The 19,083-nt window shown below is 44.0% G+C and overlaps 1 protein-coding gene across 5 annotated transcripts in view; it reads left to right on the forward strand.

The window, feature by feature from the left end:
* LOC101946771 (sodium channel protein type 5 subunit alpha-like) overlaps positions 1–19,083 on the forward strand; it is a 323,447-nt gene that overhangs the window by 101,709 nt on the left and 202,655 nt on the right. The window lies entirely within an intron of this gene.

A 19,083-nucleotide genomic window follows, 5' to 3' on the forward strand; every position in this document is an offset into this window, starting at 1 on the left:
ACTCTTAACATCTCTTGCTAGCTGCAACTCCAAGTGTGATTTGGCCTTCCTGATTTCACTCCTGCATGCCTGAGCAATATTTTTATACCTCTCCCTGGTCATTTGTCCAATCTTCCACTTCTTGTAAGCTTCTTTTTAGTGTTTAAGATCAGCAAGGATTTCACTGTTAAGCCAAGCTGGTCGCCTGCCATATTTACTATTCTTTCTACACACCAGAATGGTTTGTTCCTGCAACCTCAATAAGGATTCTTTAAAATTCAGCTAGCTCTCCTGGACTCCTTTCCCCCTCATATTATTCTCCAGGGGATCCTGCTCATCAGTTCCCTGCAGGAGTCAAAGTCTGCTTTTCTGAAGTCCAGGGTCTGTATTCTCCTGCTCTCCTTTCTTCTTTCTGTCATGACCCTGAATTCGACCATCTCATGGTCACTGTCTCCCAGGTTCCCATCCACTTTTGTTTCCCCTAATAATTCTTCCCTGTTTGTGAGCAGCAGGTCAAGAAGGGCTCTGCCCCTAGTTGGTTCCTCTAGCACTTGCACCAGGAAATTTATCCCCTACACTTTCCAAAAACTTCTTGGATTGTCTGTACACTGCTGTATTGCTCTCCCAGCAGATATCAGGGGGATTGAAGTCTCCTATGAGAACCAGGGCCTGTGATCTAGTAACTTCTGTTAGTTGCTGGAAGAACTCTTAGGGCTAGAATTTTCAAGGAGTTTGGATGTCTAAAAATGCAGAAAGATGCATCTTTCAGCACCTAAATACCTTTAAAAATATGGCCATTACCGTCTCTGTGTCTCAGTTCTTAGAGCCCTGTGCAGATACAAATTTATATACAGGCATGCAAATCAGTATTCGCAGGGCTGCAGGGCTCTACCAGGAACCACAGCAGCGAAAGGAGCAGCACATCAATCCGCTGCTCCCAGGAGCCAGCAGCTCCTCTGGCATGGCTGTACTGTACCCACTGGGGCGGGCATCAGGCTCACCGGCAGCTGTCCCAGGTCGTGCTCCTGTGTTCAAGAGGCTTGCATGCCCCCAGACAGAAGACTCAGACTGCTGCGTGGAAGGGACTCCTGTCTGGGAGCATGCACGCTGCTTGAACACACTAGCGTCACCAGGGACGGCTGCCGGTGAGCCTGGTGCCCGCCCCAGTGGGCAAGGCTGGGGATGGTACAACCATGCTCGAGGAGCTGCCAGCATGGGGTGCTGACTCCTGGGGGTGGCGGCCCAACGTGCTGTTGCTTTTGCCACCGCGGTTCCCGGTGGAGCCCTGCACCTCTGCAGATACCGATTTATATCCACAAATATCTGCATTTGCAGATGTGAATTTGTATCCGCGCAGGGCTCCATCAGTTCTCCATCTGTAAAAAAGGGATAATACTTCCCTATCTCTCAGAGATATTATGAGGATAAATACATTAAAGCCAGTGAGGTGCTCAGGTTCTACATTAATGGATGGCAGGATACAGCCCTTGGATAAACAGATAGGATGGAGAAGGGACTTACTGTGGAATCTTACTAAGGAATCTGGCTTACTGTGTATAAAAGTCAGGAATGACATACATTGAAATTCTCTCTGTACAAATATAACAAATGTGCTATATGCACCTCTACCCCGATATAACGCGGTCCTCAGGAGCCAAAAAATCTCACCGCCTTATAGGTGAGACCGCGTTAGATCGGGTTCGGTCCAGTACCACGTACCGGCAAGAGCCGGTATGCCATGCCGGACTGGACCAGCTTCCCGGTGGTGATTTAAAGGGCCCGGTGCTCCAGCCGCTGCGGGGAGCCCCGGTCCCTTTAAATCACCGCCAGAGCTCTGGCAGCCGGCTCGGGCGGGGATTTAAAGGGCCCAGGGCTCCACACGAATTCGGATATAACGCGGTAAAGCAGCGGGGCTCTGGTGGTGCTTTAAAGGGCCCAGGGCTCCCCGTTGCTTTACCACGTTATATCCGAATTCGTGTTATATAGGGTCGCGTTCTATCGGGGTAGAGGTGTAATTAATGTGGTAGGAGAAATGTTGCCTATTATATGAATAACAGCCTTGGTGGGGTGATGGATTTGACTGGGTTAGAGTTTGGCTGTGCTGTATACATAGTAAAAAATAGTAATACTAATTAAAGGTTTTAACGTGTTTTCATAATGGTGGAAAATGAAGACAGTGTGGGGTAGTAATGTTCAATTACAAGTGGCAGACAGAAATCATTTAAACAAATGGGAGGAAGTGTTGAGTCAGTTTGGAAAAGTATTGAGGGGCAAGGAGCCAAGCGTCTTTATAGAAACATTTACTGACCTCAGGATGAGAATGATGAAGTGTTTCCGGAGATGCTGGAGAAGATAGCTACAGCTATCAGAATAGGAGCCACAACATTAACCAAAAAAAGGATAATATTTTGTGGTGTATCAACAGGAGTGTTGTATATGAGACACGGGACGTAGATGTCCACTCTACTCAGCACTGATGAGGCCTCAGCTGGAGTACTGTGTCCAGTTCTGGGCATCACACTTTAGGAAAGATGTGGATAAACTGGAGAGAGTCCAGCAACAAAAACAATAAGAAGTTTAGAAAACCTGGCCTATGAGGAAGGGTTTAAAAAACTGAGCATGTTTGATCTTGAGAAAAGAAAACTGTTATCAGCTTCACTCTCAATCTTCAACTATGTTAAGGACTGTTATAGAGAGGACGGTGATCAATAGTTCTCCATGTCCACTGATGGTAGGACAGGAAGCAAAGAGCTTGATCTGCAGTAAGGGAGATTTAGGTTAGATATTAAGAAAAACTTTCTAACTGTAAGGGTAGTAATCTCTAAAGTAGGCTTCCAAAGGAAGTTATGGAATCCCCTTCATTGGAGATTTTTTACGAACGGGTTGGACCAACCCCTATCGGGGATCATCTAGGTTTACTTGGTCCTGTCTCAGCCTTGGTGGCATCTCAAGGTCTCTTTAAACCCTATATTGGTATGGTTTGATGATTCGCACTCCCGTGTACAGGAACAGTAAAGGAGGCTAACAGGTAGTGCTGAGTGGATATATTATGTAAGGCTTGGGATTTTGTGCTATTGCTTTTTAAAGCACTAGTTAGCCTAATTTGGAGTACAATATCTAATTTCAGTCATCTTTGTAGTTAACTTGGAGAGAGATTAGCATTGAGCAAGAAAGATGATAAAAGCAATTGGAAATTCTTAGATATGAGGTGAGATTAAAAAACAGGGATTGTTTAGTCTTCCAAAATGACAAATGAAAGGTGACTTGAAGTATTTAAAGCATGGGTTATTATAAAATTAAACTTGTTGATTTGTTTGAAGCTCTTGGACAAACTAGAACTAAGGGACATGGATTTCAGCTTAGAGACGCTATATGTAAAAATGTAAAACAAATTTAAGGTTTGGGGTCTTTTCTTTTCCCCTTCAGAAATAATGTGAAATAGGTGGAATGGGCTTCCAATGGAAGAGGGAGAATCAAGAAGTAGCAATGTATATAAGTAACAATAGGGTGCTGGATACTGAATACTTCAGAAAATCTGGCCTTTATTTATGTACTTAAATAGGAGCTGAGCTCTTTGAAAATCTGGCCCCAATTGCGCATGCTGAGCATTTAAAAAGCTGGCCCTTAGAGACCAAAAGCTTTAAAAGTGACTAATGATTTTGGATACCTTAGTTCTTAGATACCCAGTTGGAGAAGTCTTGGGCCTGCTTTTCAGAAAGTGCTGAGCACACCGTGTCCCAGGTTGGGCACCCAAATATTGAAATACCTGAAATCATTAGTTACTTTTGGCCAGGTAACTATAGGAAATCTGGTACGTTAAAGGGGTATTAGTTCTGTTTTGTGCAGTAGCTGACGTCCCTTTTTGTGGGTCAGGAGAGAATTTTCTAGGGATCTTGCTTTTCCTCAAGACTAGCTATAGGGTTTTTTGCATGGCAGTCTTTTTACTTTCCTCTGGCACTAAACTGTATATAAACCAAATGTCTGAAAAACTGTTAACTTTAAAAAAAAATCCATATGATATTGACTAGAGATGGCAACTTTTTTCAGCTTCACATTGATCAGAGAGTTTTTCACTGCGCTGGCCACAGTGATGACCAATTCCCATTCCTGAGCTATTTGTTATTTTAGAATCTGATATGGCATAAGAGTACTTCAGATTTTCTCCTTTTATATAACTTTGCATTTATCAACATTGAATTCCATCTTTCACCAGGTTGCCCATTCACCTAGCTTGGTTACATCCCACTGATGTTCCTTCTCTGGATTTGATTTACCTAAATAATTTAATCATCTGCAAATTCTGTCACCCACTGCTCTCCCCATTTCCCCTATTGTTAATAAATATATTAAACACTACCTGTCTTAGGGTACCCTGCTGTTAACCTTCTTCTATGACAAAAATTGACCTTTTATTCATACTCTTTGTTTTCTGTCTCCGATTCTTTTGGATTACAAGTCTGAACATTTTCTTTCTTTTCTTTCTTTTTAATAGTATGGGCTGGATGGGTTTTCCAGGTTTCACCCACTGTCTGAAATCATAAATGCACTTCAAGTATCAGAGGGGTAGCTGTGTTAGTCTGAATCTGTAAAAAGCAACAGAGGGTCCTGTGGCACCTTTAAGACTAACAGAAGTATTGTAGCATAAGCTTTCGTGGGTGAATGCCCACTTCATCAGATGCAAGTAATGGAAATATCCAGAGGCAGGTATAAATCAGTATGGAGATAACAAAGTTAGTTCAATCAGGGAGGGTGAGGTGCTCTGCTAGCAGTTGAAGTGTGAACACCAAGGGAGGAGAAACTGCTTCTGTAGTTGGCTAGCCATTCACAGTCTTTGTTTAATCCTGATCTGATGCTGTCAAATTTGCAAATGAACTGGAGCTCAGCAGTTTCTCTTTGAAGTCTGGTCCTGAAGTTTTTTTGCTGTAAGATGGCTACCTTTACATCTGCTATTGTGTGGCCAGGGAGGTTGAAGTGTTCTCCAACAGGTTTTTGTATATTGCCATTCCTGATATCTGACTTGTGTCCATTTATCCTCTTGCGTAGTGACTGTCCAGTTTGGCCAATGTACATAGCAGTGGGGCATTGCTGGCACATGATGGCATATATAACATTGGTGGACGTGCAGGTGAATGAGCCGGTGATGTTGTAGCTGATCTGGTTAGGTCCTGTGATGGTGTTGCTGGTGTAGATATGTGGGCAGAGTTGGCATTGAGGTTTGTTGCATGGATTGGTTCCTGAGTTAGAGTTGTTATGGTGCGGTGCGTGGTTGCTGGTGAGAATATGCTTAAGGTTGGCAGGTTGTCTGTGTGTGAGGACTGGCCTTCCTCCCAAGGTCTGTGAAAGTGAGGGATCATTGTCCAGGATGGGTTGTAGATGACTGATGATGTGTTGGAGAGATTTAAGCTGAGGACTTTAGGTGATGGCCAGTGGAGTTCTGTTGGTTTCTTTTTTGGGCCTGTCTTGTAGCAGGAGGCTTCTGGGTACACTTCTGGCTCTGTTGATTTGTTTCTTTATTTCCTTGTGTGGGTATCGTAGTTTTGAGAATGCTTGGTGAAGATCTTATAGGTGTTGGTCTCTGTCTGAGGGGTTGGAGCAGATGCGGTTGTACCTCAGTGCTTGGCTGTAGATGATGGATTGTGTGGTGTGTCCGGGGTGGAAGCTGGAGGCATGAAGATAGGCGTAGCGGTCGGTGGGTTTTCGGTATAGGGTGGTGTTAACGTGGCCATCGCTTATTTGTACTGTGGTGTCTAGGAAGTGGACCTCCCGTGTAGATTGTTCCAGGCTGAGGTTGATGGTGGGGTGGAAGCTGTTGAAATCATGGTGGAATTCTTCCAGGGTCTCCTTCCCATGGGTCCAGATGATGAAGATGTCATCAATGTAGTGTAGGTAGAGAAGGGGCGTGAGTGGACGAGAGCTGAGGAAGTGTTGTTCCAGGTCAGCCATAAAAATGTTGGCATATTGTGGGGCCATGCGGGTGCCCATGGCGGTGCCACTGGTCTGGAGGTATATATTGTCACCAAATTTGAAATAATTGTGCGTGAGGATAAAGTCACAGAGCTCAGCAACAAGTTGTGCTGTGTCATCATCAGGGATACTGTTCCTGACAGCATGTATTCCATCTCTGTGTGGGATGTTTGTGTAGAGAGCCTCTACATCCATGGTGGCTAGGATGGTGTTTTCTCGGAGGTCACCAATGCATTGTAGTTTTCTCAGGAAATCAGTGGTGTCACGGAGATAGCTGGGAGTGCTGGTGGCATAGGGTCTGAATAGGGAGTCCACATATCCAACAGAACTCCACTTGCCATCACCTACAGTCCTCAGCTTAAACATCTCCAAAGCATCCTCGGTGATTTACAACCCATCCTGGACAATGATCCCTCACTTTCACAGACCTTGGGAGGCAGGCCAGTCCTCGCACACAGACAACCCGCCAACCTTAAGCATATTCACACCAGCAACCATGCACCGCACCATAACAACTCTAACTCAGGAACCAACCCACGCAACAAACCTCGATGCCAACTTTGCCCACATATCTACACCAGCAACACCATCACAGGACCTAACCAGATCAGCTACAACATCACCGGCTCATTCACCTGCACATCCACCAATGTTATATATGCCATCATGTGCCAGCAATGCCCCTCTGCTATGTACATTGGCCAAACTGGACAGTCACTACGCAAGAGGATAAATGGACACAAGTCAGATATCAGGAATGGCAATATACAAAAACCTGTTGGAGAACACTTCAACCTCCCTGGCCACACAATAGCAGATGTAAAGGTAGCCATCTTACAGCAAAAAAACTTCAGGACCAGACTCCAAAGAGAAACTGCTGAGCTCCAGTTCATTTGCAAATTTGACAGCATCAGATCAGGATTAAACAAAGACTGTGAATGGCTAGCCAACTACAGAAGCAGTTTCTCCTCCCTTGGTGTTCACACTTCAACTGCTAGCAGAGCACCTCACCCTCCCTGATTGAACTAACTTTGTTATCTCCATACTGATTTATACCTGCCTCTGGATATTTCCATTACTTGCATCTGATGAAGTGGGCATTCACCCACGAAAGCTTATGCTCCAATACTTCTGTTAGTCTTAAAGGTGTCACAGGACCCTCTGTTGCTTTTTATAAATGCACTTGGTCTTCTAAAGCTTTTGCTTTCCGTTTCATTGTGTGAAATATGTCAGAAAACAACATTTCCAGTCCTAGACAGTATATTTAAGCACTTTGCTGCACATTGATGTAAAGCATATGTCTAAACAAGTGGTGCTCAATATGCCTTGTTTTTTTTTCATTCAGCCTACAGTTTTAATGGCTATGCCTGCTGTGACTAGCCAGCCTGGAAATGTGGAATGAGATTATTTAAAGACTGTTAAAATCCAGCATGCATATTTATCTCTAAATATCTCATGTCTCATCTGCCTCATCACAGAGTCACAGGATGGTCTACTATAGAGGGAATAGTAGTGACCACTCTAGTGAAGGTTGTGTACGTCTTTCTGTTCCAACCCCTTCGTTTCAGTCATAGATGCATTTTGGAAAAGTCTACCTTTTGAGCTGTTAGTGACATGATATGAGGGGAAAAAATCTAATATGCTTTTAAAAATCCATTTAATTTAATCTGGGACACAAACAGTATTCTGCTATTCATAATAATCTGGCTATTGTGTGGCATCATTGGAGGGCAGAGTTAAGGTTGTTTGAGTGCCTTCACCTTATGTGAAGCACTTGGGACCGAATGGCTAGGAAGCAGTTCTGCAGAAAAGGACCTAGGGGTTACAGTGGACGAGAAGCTGGATATGAGTCGACAGTGTGTCTTTGTTGCCAAGAAGGCTAACAGCATTTTGGACTGTATAAGTAGGGGCATTGCCAGCAAATCGAGGGCCATGATCATTCCCCTCTATTCGACATTGGTGAGGCCTCATCCGGAGTACTGTGTCCAGTTTTGGGACCCACACTACAAGAAAGATGTGGAAAAATTGGAAAGAGTCCAGCGGAGGGGAACAAATATGATTAGGGGGCTGGAGCACATGACTTATGAGGAGAGGCTGAGGGAACTGGGATTGTTTAGTCTGTAGAAGAGAAGAATGAGGGGGGATTTGATAGCTACTTTCAACTACCTGAAAGTGGGTTCCAAAGAGGATGGATCTAGACTGGTTTCAGAGTAGCAGCCATGTTAGTCTGTATCCGCAAAAAGAACAGGAGTACTTGTGGCACCTTAGAGACTAACAAATGTATTAGAGCATAAGCTTTCGTGGACTACAGCCCACTTCTTCGGATGCATATAGAGTGAAACATATATTGAGGAGATATATATATATACACACATACAGAGAGCATGAACAGGTGGGAGTTGTCTTACCAACTCTGAGAGGCCAATTAAGTAAGAGAAAAAAACTTTTGAAGTGATAATCAAGCTAGCCCAGTACAGACAGTTTGATAAGAAGTGTGAGAATACTTACAAGGGCAGATAGATTCAATGTTTGTAATGGCTCAGCCATTCCCAGTCCTTATTCAATCCTGAGTTGATTGTATCTAGTTTGCATATCAATTCCAGCTCAGCAGTCTCTCGTTGGAGTCTGTTTTTGAAGTTTTTCTGTTGTAAAATAGCCACCCGCAGGTCTGACATAGAATGACCAGACAGGTTAAAGTGTTCTCCCACTGGTTTTTGAGTATTATGATTCCTGATGTCAGATTTGTGTCCATTAATTCTTTTGCGGAGAGACTGTCCGGTTTGGCCAATGTACATGGCAGAGGGGCATTGCTGGCACATGATGGCATATATCACATTGGTAGATGTGCAGGTTCACATGAAATTGCTGCTTTTTAAATTGGCTTTTGAAAATCCTTTTCTATGGCAGTGCAACTTGCTGATTCCCAAATAGCACTAGTGCAGCGCAGGTCTGTGTTGAGGGCATTATGGAGCAGCATCGCCCCAGGGAGGAGGCTACAAGTGACACTGCACCTTGGGGAGGCATATTTCCTCCTGGAGTTTCATAATGCATTGTCTTAAGGTCTCCCCCATGCCTCTCCACATCTCCTATGGGTTAGCTAGTGCCCCAGGAGGAAGTGCCTGCACCTAAGAGAGCTCAGGGACCCCAGCTATACCTGGCCCTCCCATGAGAGAGCCCAAAAGGGGAGGCTTCATGTGCTCTGCCCACTGATGCACACACCAGGACTAGGTACAATTAGGCTCAGTTAAAACACCTAATAACAATTTTTTTAAATGCAGCTTTGAAAGTTTCTTGTGCAACAGTGCTGGTTGTTGGGTGGTAGGAAGGGCAGGAGACAGTAGATGGGAATGCTAGAAAGATTGGGGGGATGGGGAGGGAGGGAGACAAAGTGGATGGGAAGCAGTGAGGGAAAGCAGAATATCAGGAGATGCAGTGCGAAAGGATTTGCAGAGGAGCCAGTGGGTACCAAGTGGAGATGAGAGCAGCAGCAAATATCAAGGCAGGTGTGAGGGGAATCAAATCAAAGCCCCAGAAGTAGGGAGAGCAACAGGAAAGCAGCTGAACATAATTATATGTAACCTGATAGAACTACCTGGCAGTGCCATTTATTCCTGAGCATTCTTTTCTAACAATACCTTTGATACAGCGTGTTCCATGGCTTTTGTGTGCGGTATGCTTTTCATCCCCAAACTCTATTTCTCTATTAGAAATTTCACTGTGTGTGATATATCCAAATTGCAATACAAGTTTGTTTTAATCACTACAGGTTACCAGCAGGTGTGTGTGGGAGGGAAACAGGTAGGAGAGAACTGGGAGGGAAGGTTCTTTGTTGATTGGTTTCTTTGTCATACCAGAGTTGCAAAATTATGGCGCTTTCAGAGTCATATTTTAAATTTGGGATCTGGACATTTTGATGGCTTCCAGTTCTCAGTGCTGACAGATATGTGAGGGGGGGAACTTACAAGCCAGCATACACCCATATGGCCAAACAGACAGTCCCAAATAAAAGACACTTCTATGAAACTTTTGCTAGAAAGCCAGCTAGAGGGCTTTACTCTGAGCAATGAAGAACTATAATTGAACACCACTCTGATTTTGCAAATGCATTTTATTTTTTTCAAAATCAGAGTAAATTTATTGCATATCAAATGCATTCCATGTTGAACAATGAATCACAGTATCACCCTAGCTGGGCATTTTAAGAAAGGAACAGGAGCTGCCCTCTAAAATCACATAGCTTACTAACATGACACTAACTCATTTCCCTTTAGTGGGTCAGAAGCCACTGACGTTCTTGATGGCTTTCCATCTTTCTTATTTTTTAGTGTTGGCTTTGCAGGAAAGGTCATGGCTTTTTGCCTAGCAGCCCTATGTAAGTGCTGGCTTTTATGCACAGTTCTGCTTTGTAGGTCTTGACATAAGCTGCTAAATATTTTAATTTGGAATAAATTACCTTTTCCAGTAAATTTGCCTTTGTTTACTTAACAGACTATGCTGTGAAAATTCTAATTCTAATCAAGGAGTAGTGTGCACTTGAGTAGTTTTGTCCTGTCCTCCCTATTCTATATAGGGTGAAAAGTAGCCAACGTTTTTAAAAAGCCATGTTTAGACCAGGAGATATTAATAAATTGGAGGGAGTATAGAGAAGAGCTACAAAAATGATTAGAAGCTTAAAGTACTGATTTGGGAGGAAAGACCCCCAACAGAATAAAGTACCTTATAGGAAGAACTGGAAGGATGCCTATTGTTAAGGTTCCCTAATACTTTCCATTAATGTCCAGTTTTCAATTAAATATAACTTTGCAGAACTTCAAACAATTGAGATGACATTGTCCATAGTAGGTTTCTGCTTCAGTTTGATTTTTTTGAAAGACATTTTTTTAAAATTTCAATAAAAATGGTTTAGCTGTATCCAAGATTTGAGTTAGGGGAAAAATTGGTTTTGTTCATGTTAAATTGTTTTGCTCATGTAAAAACAAAGGAAAACAAACCATCCTACAACCATTACTTGGAGAAACTCTAGCACCTTCATGCTTTGGAGCAAGTACCTGAAATTTGGTCAGAGGATAGCCCTGGGGTCATGGAAGTACCTTTTGCTGTCCCTCATAAAAAATCACACAGATTTAGCCAAGTTATAAACCCATGAAAATCACCGTTTTCACATGCTCAGTAGTGGTTTGTTAAGGGTTGGCAGCAAAGATCTCCATGCATTCCATCTGCTATGAGCTTGCTCCTCTTCTACAGAGGTACATGCCAATCTCATTTCAGGCTGCAAGCACCATGGATCTTTATCTATGCTGAGCATGCTCCCTGAGCTCACATAGCTTGAGCTCCAAGTAGGATGCAGCAGCAACAGCAGCTTCCCTTTTAGCCTAGGGGAAAGAGTGTGGGGAGAAAGCCATGTGTCACATTATGCAAACTATGCAATGAACTGTTTGCAAAAGTTTGCATAAAACTATACATTTAAGATTAGGGTTAACACACCCTGCTCTGAGCAATGGGAAGGGTACGACATGGACCTGCACAAAACTTGGCAGTGCTTTTGGGGTGCTAATGGGTTACTGGGGAGTAGCTAAGGGAGTGCCTGCTACAGTTGTTGGTACCATTGTGCATAAGGAGCTTTTGGGAAACAGAGAACTTCTAGGGAGGCAGGATGTGCTGGGGCTCTTGGGGACTTGAGCCTAGGGAACTTGAGAAGCCAGGTGCTGTCTGGGGAGTTGAGAGTACTAGGCCAGCTGGGGATTTGAGAGCTTCTGGCAGGGCAGTGGTTGCTGGGTTTGATGTGGGGGCAGGCTTAGAAGCTTCTGGAAGTTAGGGGAACTGCCAGGGGCAGTGGGTGCTGAGGTTAGAGGCTGATGGGGCTTAGGGAGCTGCAGGGGTCTCTGAGTGCTGGGGATAAGAAGGCTGCCAGGGTGTAGTGAACTCTAGAGTACTTGGGAATTAGACAGCTGCAGGGGTCAGGTGGGAGGGGGAGGTAGAGGCTGCTGGGAATTAGTGGGCTGTGGTGGGCAGTGAATGCTGGAGCTGCTGGGGGTGAGGCTGTCAGTGGTTGAGGGATGTGGGGGACAGGGGCTGCTGGGGTGAGACTGTCAGTGATTAGGAGGATGTGGGGGGGCAGTGGTTGCTGGAGCTGCTGGAGGTAGAGGCTGTTCGGGTTAGGGGGATGGAAGGCTACAGTGCATAGTGGGTGCTGAACCTGGTAAGGGGTAGAGGGTGCTGGGGGCAAGGGGACTGCATGGGGATGGTGGGTGCTGGGGCTGGCAAGGGGTAGAGGCTGTCAGTGATTGGGGAGATATGGGAGGGAGGGATATTGGGCCTGGCGGGAATGGAGGTTGCTGGGAACTAGGGGACTGTAGTGGGTTCTGAACCTGCTTGGGGGGGGGGGGGTAGAGGCTGCTGGGGGTTAGGAGGCTGCAGGGGGCAGTGGATACTGGAGCTTGTGGGGGAGTAGAGGCTGCTGGGGTTTGGGAGGCAGTGGGAGGGGCAGTGGGTGCTGGGACTGGTGGGGTTGAGGCTGTTAGTGCTTAGGGGCATGTAGGGAGGCAGAGGGTGTTAGGGGTAGGCCCTTTTGGTGATTAGGAGGATGTGTGGGAGGGGGTGGGTGATGGGCCCGGTGAGGAGTAGAGTCTATGTGAGGATTGGGGGATGTGCAGGAAGTAATGAGATCTACACCTGATGAGGGGAGGTAATGGGCAGCTGGTGATTAAGGGCTTCCGGGAGGCCGTGGTGCTGGGCTGGCAGGAGAGTGAGCGGTAGAGGCTGCTGGAGATTAAAGGGATGTGGGGGGCAGTGGGTGCTGGGGGATAGATGCTATTGGTGATCAGGGAGCTGCAGTGGTTGCTGGGGGGCAGAGAATGTTGAGAGTGAGGGAGCTGCAGGGACCAGTGGGTGCTAAGGACCTTTTTGGGGGGGGGCAGTGGGTGCTTGGATTTGTGGAGGACAGGGGGTTTGTGCTGGGGGGAGCCTACTGCACTTGGCTGTGGAGGGCAGCTGAGAGCAATACCAGGCCCTTCACCTTGTGCTGTTGCTGCCATTGCTTTCTCATGGAGAGGAGGAGCTGGAGTTCCTACTTAGCAGGCGCCACAGCCGCCGTGGGTGGTAGAAGGGCAGGACTTCAGGCAAATGTCTGCTGCCATCCCTCAGCTCAGCTGGGTGTGTGAGAATCTGGCTGAGCTGTGGGAATGAGTGGCAGGACTGTCAAATGTGTCACTGTCACATGATGAGTGATACTTGGCAGCTCTGCAGGAGGGAGCTATGAATTCTAGGTTCAACTCTGCTGCTGATTGGTATTAATAAAGCTGCACCATTAGAGCACTTAATATAGAGCAAGGCCTTATTCCCTGTCTTAGGAAACAGGCAAGGATCATTCTTCCAAGTGGGTAGCTAAGAGATTCCACCTCTATCAGAAGTGATCTTGTGCAATATACCCTATCACTATCAGAGGGGTAGTTGTGCTAGTCTGTATCCACAAAAACAACAAGGAGTCTGGTGGCACCTTAAAGACTAACAGATTTATTTTGGCATAAGCTTTTGTGGGTAAAAAACCCACTTCTTCAGATGCATGGAGTGAAAATTACAGATGCAGGCATTATTATATTGACACATGAAGAGAAGGAAGTTACTTCACAAGCAGAGAACCAATGTTGACAGGACCAATTCAGTCAGGGTGAATGTGGTCCACTCCCAATAATTGATGAGGAGGTGTCAATACCAAGAGAGGGAAAGTTGCTTTTGTAGTGAGCCAGCCACTCCCAGTCCCTATTCAAGCCCAAATTAATGGTGTTAAATTTGCAAATGAATTGTAGCTCTGCAGTTTCTTTTTGAAGTCCGTTTTTGAAGTTTTTTTGTTGAAGTATATCTACTTTTAAATCTGTTATAGAATGTCCAGGGAGATTGAAGTATTCTCCTACTGGCTTTTGCATGTTACCATTCCTGATGGCAGAATCGAGTCTCATCCATTTAGTCACCCAACCTTTCAGACTGAATGTGCCAAATCTCTGTGCTATTTGGAACAACTAGACCACTTTCCTCTCCAGGACCAGGAATCTGAATTCCCACCATCCTATATTGCTACCTAGCAATTAGTTATGTGAGCCATTAAATAAGTGAATGTTGCATCACCCTCTGATAGCTGCTCCACAGAGGATAACAGCCTGGTGCTGCTAACAGTTTCTCCTTTAGCGCAAGTAGTTGAGGCCTGTGCTCTAGTTATAAAGATTCTGGGTCCAGACTGTGCCTGGTGACGTACTGGAATTTCAATATGGTGACATACTGGAATTTCAGATTTTTCAGTTTTCTATCTTAAAAATCCTAGGAAATTCCATTTAAAAAAAACCTGTGTTCAACTTTAAGGTTGCAAAGTCAAGCACTTGAAAATCAGGAAATACCGGTATTAGGTTGCCTGTGAAATCTTAATGCATATGCACAAGAAGGCTGAATTATAATGCATCACAATTCAGTTTGCTCTAGAGCATCCCTGCCTCATTCGGTGCACACTGTGGACAGTGATTAAGGCAGAGGGTTGTAAGAAGAGAAGAGAAGTTTGTTTTCTTGTGGTTAAGACACTGGATGGGGACCCAAGAGCATTGGGTCCTATTCCTGGCGTAGGTTTCCCTTAAATATTGGTAACCATAATTTGGCATAATTCCTGATTTTGCATTCTTTTAATGCAATTTTAATGTACCGCATTTTCCTATATAATAGATAGATAGATGAAAAGAATAAAACTGTGTAGTTATCTGTCCACTGGCACTTACATACTAATCTGAGGGATGTTATGGAAAAACCAAAGATATAAACATTGGCAAAACAACCTATATTTCCCTAACCTTGTTCCTGGAAATGGCTGAACTGCTCTGACTGATGCTTTCCAAAATATTCAGCCTGAAGCAATGACCCAGCATGGAAAATTTGAACCCAAATGATTTAAAGCCCAGAAAAATGATAAGCATTTGAAAACAGGAGCTTATAATGGAAAGCATTAAACTACCTTAGCAATTGGTTTTGCTGACAGTTTATCCTATAATAAGCAGGAATACAGGAAAAATTAAAAGTAAAATGTGGACAGCTGGCTAAGCAACAACTAAGGGGAAGATGGGATGTTATAACAATCTACGAGCAAGGATGCAAATAGGAAAGAGAGAATGGAATGATTTAGGATAATGATGCAAAGGGTATGACTAAGAGGAATAGGGTGAAATTAAGAAAAAAGAACATGTAAGGTGAATATCAGGAGAAACTTCCTGGCTGAGATGTAATGGTCTGTGAATCTCCCAAAGGAAACAATAGAAACTCTGTCACTTGAGGCATTTAAAAACTGGATTTGCAGAAACCCTACTAAAATGTATCCTGTCCTGCTTTGGCAGGGAGATGGACCTGGAGACCTAATAGCTTCTTTCCATCTCTAACTCCTGTGAATCCCTAATTCTGAGAAGGGGGAGGCATCCCACACAATATGCAACACTAACTAATTCTTTGGTATTGTTGCTGAATTAATCAGGGGCCCATTCCTGCTCCCACTAAAGTCAATGAGAGTTTTTACAAGTGAACACAGCGGGACCCAGATGAGGATGCACATCATTTCTCTTGTGTTTTAACTGGAGATGGGTGTGGGTCAGAGGCTGGGAACTCATGCAGCCTAAGGGAATGTACCTTTCTCTCAGCTGGTGGTAGGGCTCTCTTTTGGAATTTATTCCATCTTATCACATTTCTTTCTGACAGCGGATGTAGCTAGTAGTTGCCTACAGCAGAGAAAAGGAAAGATGGTTCCTATTAAGGACTCAGAGAACAAAGTAAGTTGACAGTTATTGGTTTATGGCTGCATACAAATAGGACACTGGACCCTTGTCAGTAAAAACATGGAGAGAAAAAACTCTTATTGTAATAATTGTGGCCAGCTCTGGGGTATATTCTTATCTTAGTTACACCTGTGTCAACCCAGAACTCCACTGGACCGAGTTATTTCAGATTGATGTAGGTGTAACTGAGAGCTGGATCTGGCCCTTTATCTTTTGTGCTGTGATTGGTATGAGGTCGCTTGCTTGTGATGGGAAAAGCAAACATTCCTTCCCTGCACAGTCATGCTGTTCTGCTTTATAAGCTCTCTGTCACATCGAAAGACATCTGAGCTCCAGTCAACACCATCACACCCAATGCCTCTGCTGGGTGGGGGAAAAGAAAGGTTAGAAGACTAGGTTAGAGAAATAGTCATTCTCCACTGACATAAGTGTGTATGTATACATTAGACTATAATAGGCTGATAAGCTGGTAGCTTGGACTATAAGGCTAGTTGCCTGATTTTCAGACTTGCTGAGCATCTGCAGTGCAAATTTGTTTCATTGGACTCTGCATCCGTTTAGCACCTCTAAAAATCAAGCCCTAGAAACCCTATTCTGGCCCACTGGCTTGGAATGCTTGCTTAATGGGAATTGCAGTGTTGTAACAGAGGATAAAATTGATTTTAGTCCTAAGTGAAGCACAGGATCTGATTCAAGAGGTGAACATAGCTGAACCACTCAGCAATAGTGACCACAGTGTAATTAAATTTTAACATCCTTGGGGGGGGGGGGGGGGAGTACCAAAGAAGCCCACCATGGCTAAACATTAGAGTAAAAGAGGCAGTTAGAGGCAAAAAGGCATTGGAAAAAAATTGGAAGTCAACTCCTAGTGAGGAAAATAGAAGGGAGCATAAACTCTGGCAACTCCAGTGTAGAAGAATAATTAGGCAGGCCAAAAAACAAAAACCAATACCAATTGAATAGCAACTAGCAAGAACAATCAGCAATTTATTTTAAGTATATCAGGAAGCTTGCCAAATAATCAGTGGGGCTGTTGGATGATCAGGGTGCTAAAGGAATGCTCAAGGAAGATGAGGCCATTGCAGAGAAACTAAATGAATCCTTTGCATCAGTCTTCGCTGCAGAGGATTCTTTTTAGGTGACAAATCTGAAGAACTTTCCCAGCCTGAAGTGTCATTAGAGGAGGTTTTGGAACAAATTGATAATTAAACAATACGTCACCAGGACCAGATGATATTCACCCAAGAATTCTGAAGGAACTCAAATATGAAATTTCAGAACTACTAATTATGGTGTGTAACCTATCGCTTAAATCAGCTTCTGTGCTAGATGTAACACTGATCTTTAAAAAAAAGCTCCAGAGGCAATCCTGACAATTACAGGCTGGTAAGATTACCTTCAGGCGAACTAGTTGAAACTATAATAAAGAACAGAATTATCAGACACATAGATGAACACAATATATTGGGGAAGAGTCAGCATTGCTTTTGTAAAGGAAAATCATGCCTCCCTAATCTATTAGGAGTGTTTGAGAGAGTCAACAGGCATGTGGATAAAAGTGATCCTATCAATGTAGTGTACTTGGACTTTCAAAAAGCCTTTGACAAGATACCTCACCAAAGGCTTTTAAGCAAAATAAGCAGGGATGGGACAAGAGGGAAGGTCATCTCATGGATCAGTAACTGGTTAAACGATAGGAAACAAACAGTGGGAATAAATGGTCAGTTTTCACAGTGGATAGAGGTTAATAGCGGGGTCCCCCAAAGACCTGTGCTGTTCAACATATTCATAAATTACATGAAAAGGAGGTGCCAAAATTTGCAGACAATTCAAAATTACTCAAGATATCTAAGTTCAAAGGTGACTGCAAAGAGTTACAAAGGGATCTCACAAAACTGGGTAACTGGGCAACAAAATGGAAGATGAAATTCAGTGTTGTTAAATCCAAAGTAATGCACATTGGAAAATATAATCCCAACTATACAATAAAATGATGGGTTCTAAATTAGCTGTTACCACTCAAGAAAGAGATCTTGGAGTTATCAAGCACAGTTCTCTGAAAACATCTGCTCGATGTGCAGCAGCAGTCAAAAAAGCTAACCGAATTTTAGGAACCATTACTAAAAGGATAGATAATAAGACAGAAAATATAATGCCACTATATGAATCCATGGTATGCTCATACCTTGAATACTGCATGCAGTTCTGGTCACCCTATCTTAAAAATATATATATTAGAATTGGAAAAGATACAGAGAAGGGCAACAAAAATAAGGGGTATGGGACAGCTTCCATATGAGGAAAGATTTAAAAGACTGGTGCTTAGAAAAAGACGACTGTGGGGACATGATAGAGGTCTATAAAATCATGAATGGTGTGGAGAAAGTGAATAAGGAAGTGTTATTTACCCCTTTACATCATACATGAACCAGCGGTCATCCAATGAAATGAATAGACAGCAGGTTTAAAATTAACATAAAGAAGTACTTCTTCACAGAACACTCAGTCAACCTGTGGAATTTGTTGCCAGGGGATGTTGTGAAGGCCAAAATTATAACTGTGCTAAAAAATAATTAGATAATTTCATGGAGGATAAGTGTTTCAATGGCTATTTAACTATGCCCTGGGTGTCCTTAAACCTCTGACTATCAGAAGCTGGGACTGTATGACACGGAATAGATCACTCAATAATTGCCCTGTTTTATTCATTCCCTCTGAAGCATCTGGCACAGGCCAGTGTTGGAAGACAGGATACTGGGCTTGCTGGACCATTGATCTGACCCAGTATGGCCATTCTTATGTTCTTCTATAAAACTGAGGCTACATCTACACTACAGGGGGGAGTTGATTTAAGATACGCAAATTCAGCTACGTGAATAGCGTAGCTGAATTCGATGTATCGCAGCCGACTTACCCCGCTGTGAGGACGGCGGCAAAATCGACCTCTGCAGCTTCCCGTCGACGGCGCTTACTCCCACCTCCACTGGTGGAGTAAGAGCGTCGATTTGGGGATCGATTGTCGCATCCCAACAGGACGCGATAAATCGATCCCCGAGAGGTCGATTTCTACCCGCCAATTCAGGCGGGTAGTGTAGACCCAGCCTGAGTCATGGTATATAAAACTGGTCAGCAGTTTGTTTGTTTTTTTGTTGAAAATGCTGATTTGTGGAACCAGAACTTTTTGCAGGAATGCCTTGGTTTCAGGACAACTTTAGTCTGGAGGTTTTTCAAGTCCAGGATGGAATTTATGGTCAAATAGGGACCTTGGGTATCGCACTTCCCAGGTGAGGTCCCTAACCACTGGGCTATCAGCTGTTCTAGGGTAGATCTGTCTCATATGTTT

The sequence above is a fragment of the Chrysemys picta genome, chromosome 2 (genome assembly GCF_011386835.1).
Source record: "Chrysemys picta bellii isolate R12L10 chromosome 2, ASM1138683v2, whole genome shotgun sequence".
Lineage (NCBI taxonomy): Eukaryota > Metazoa > Chordata > Testudines > Emydidae > Chrysemys > Chrysemys picta.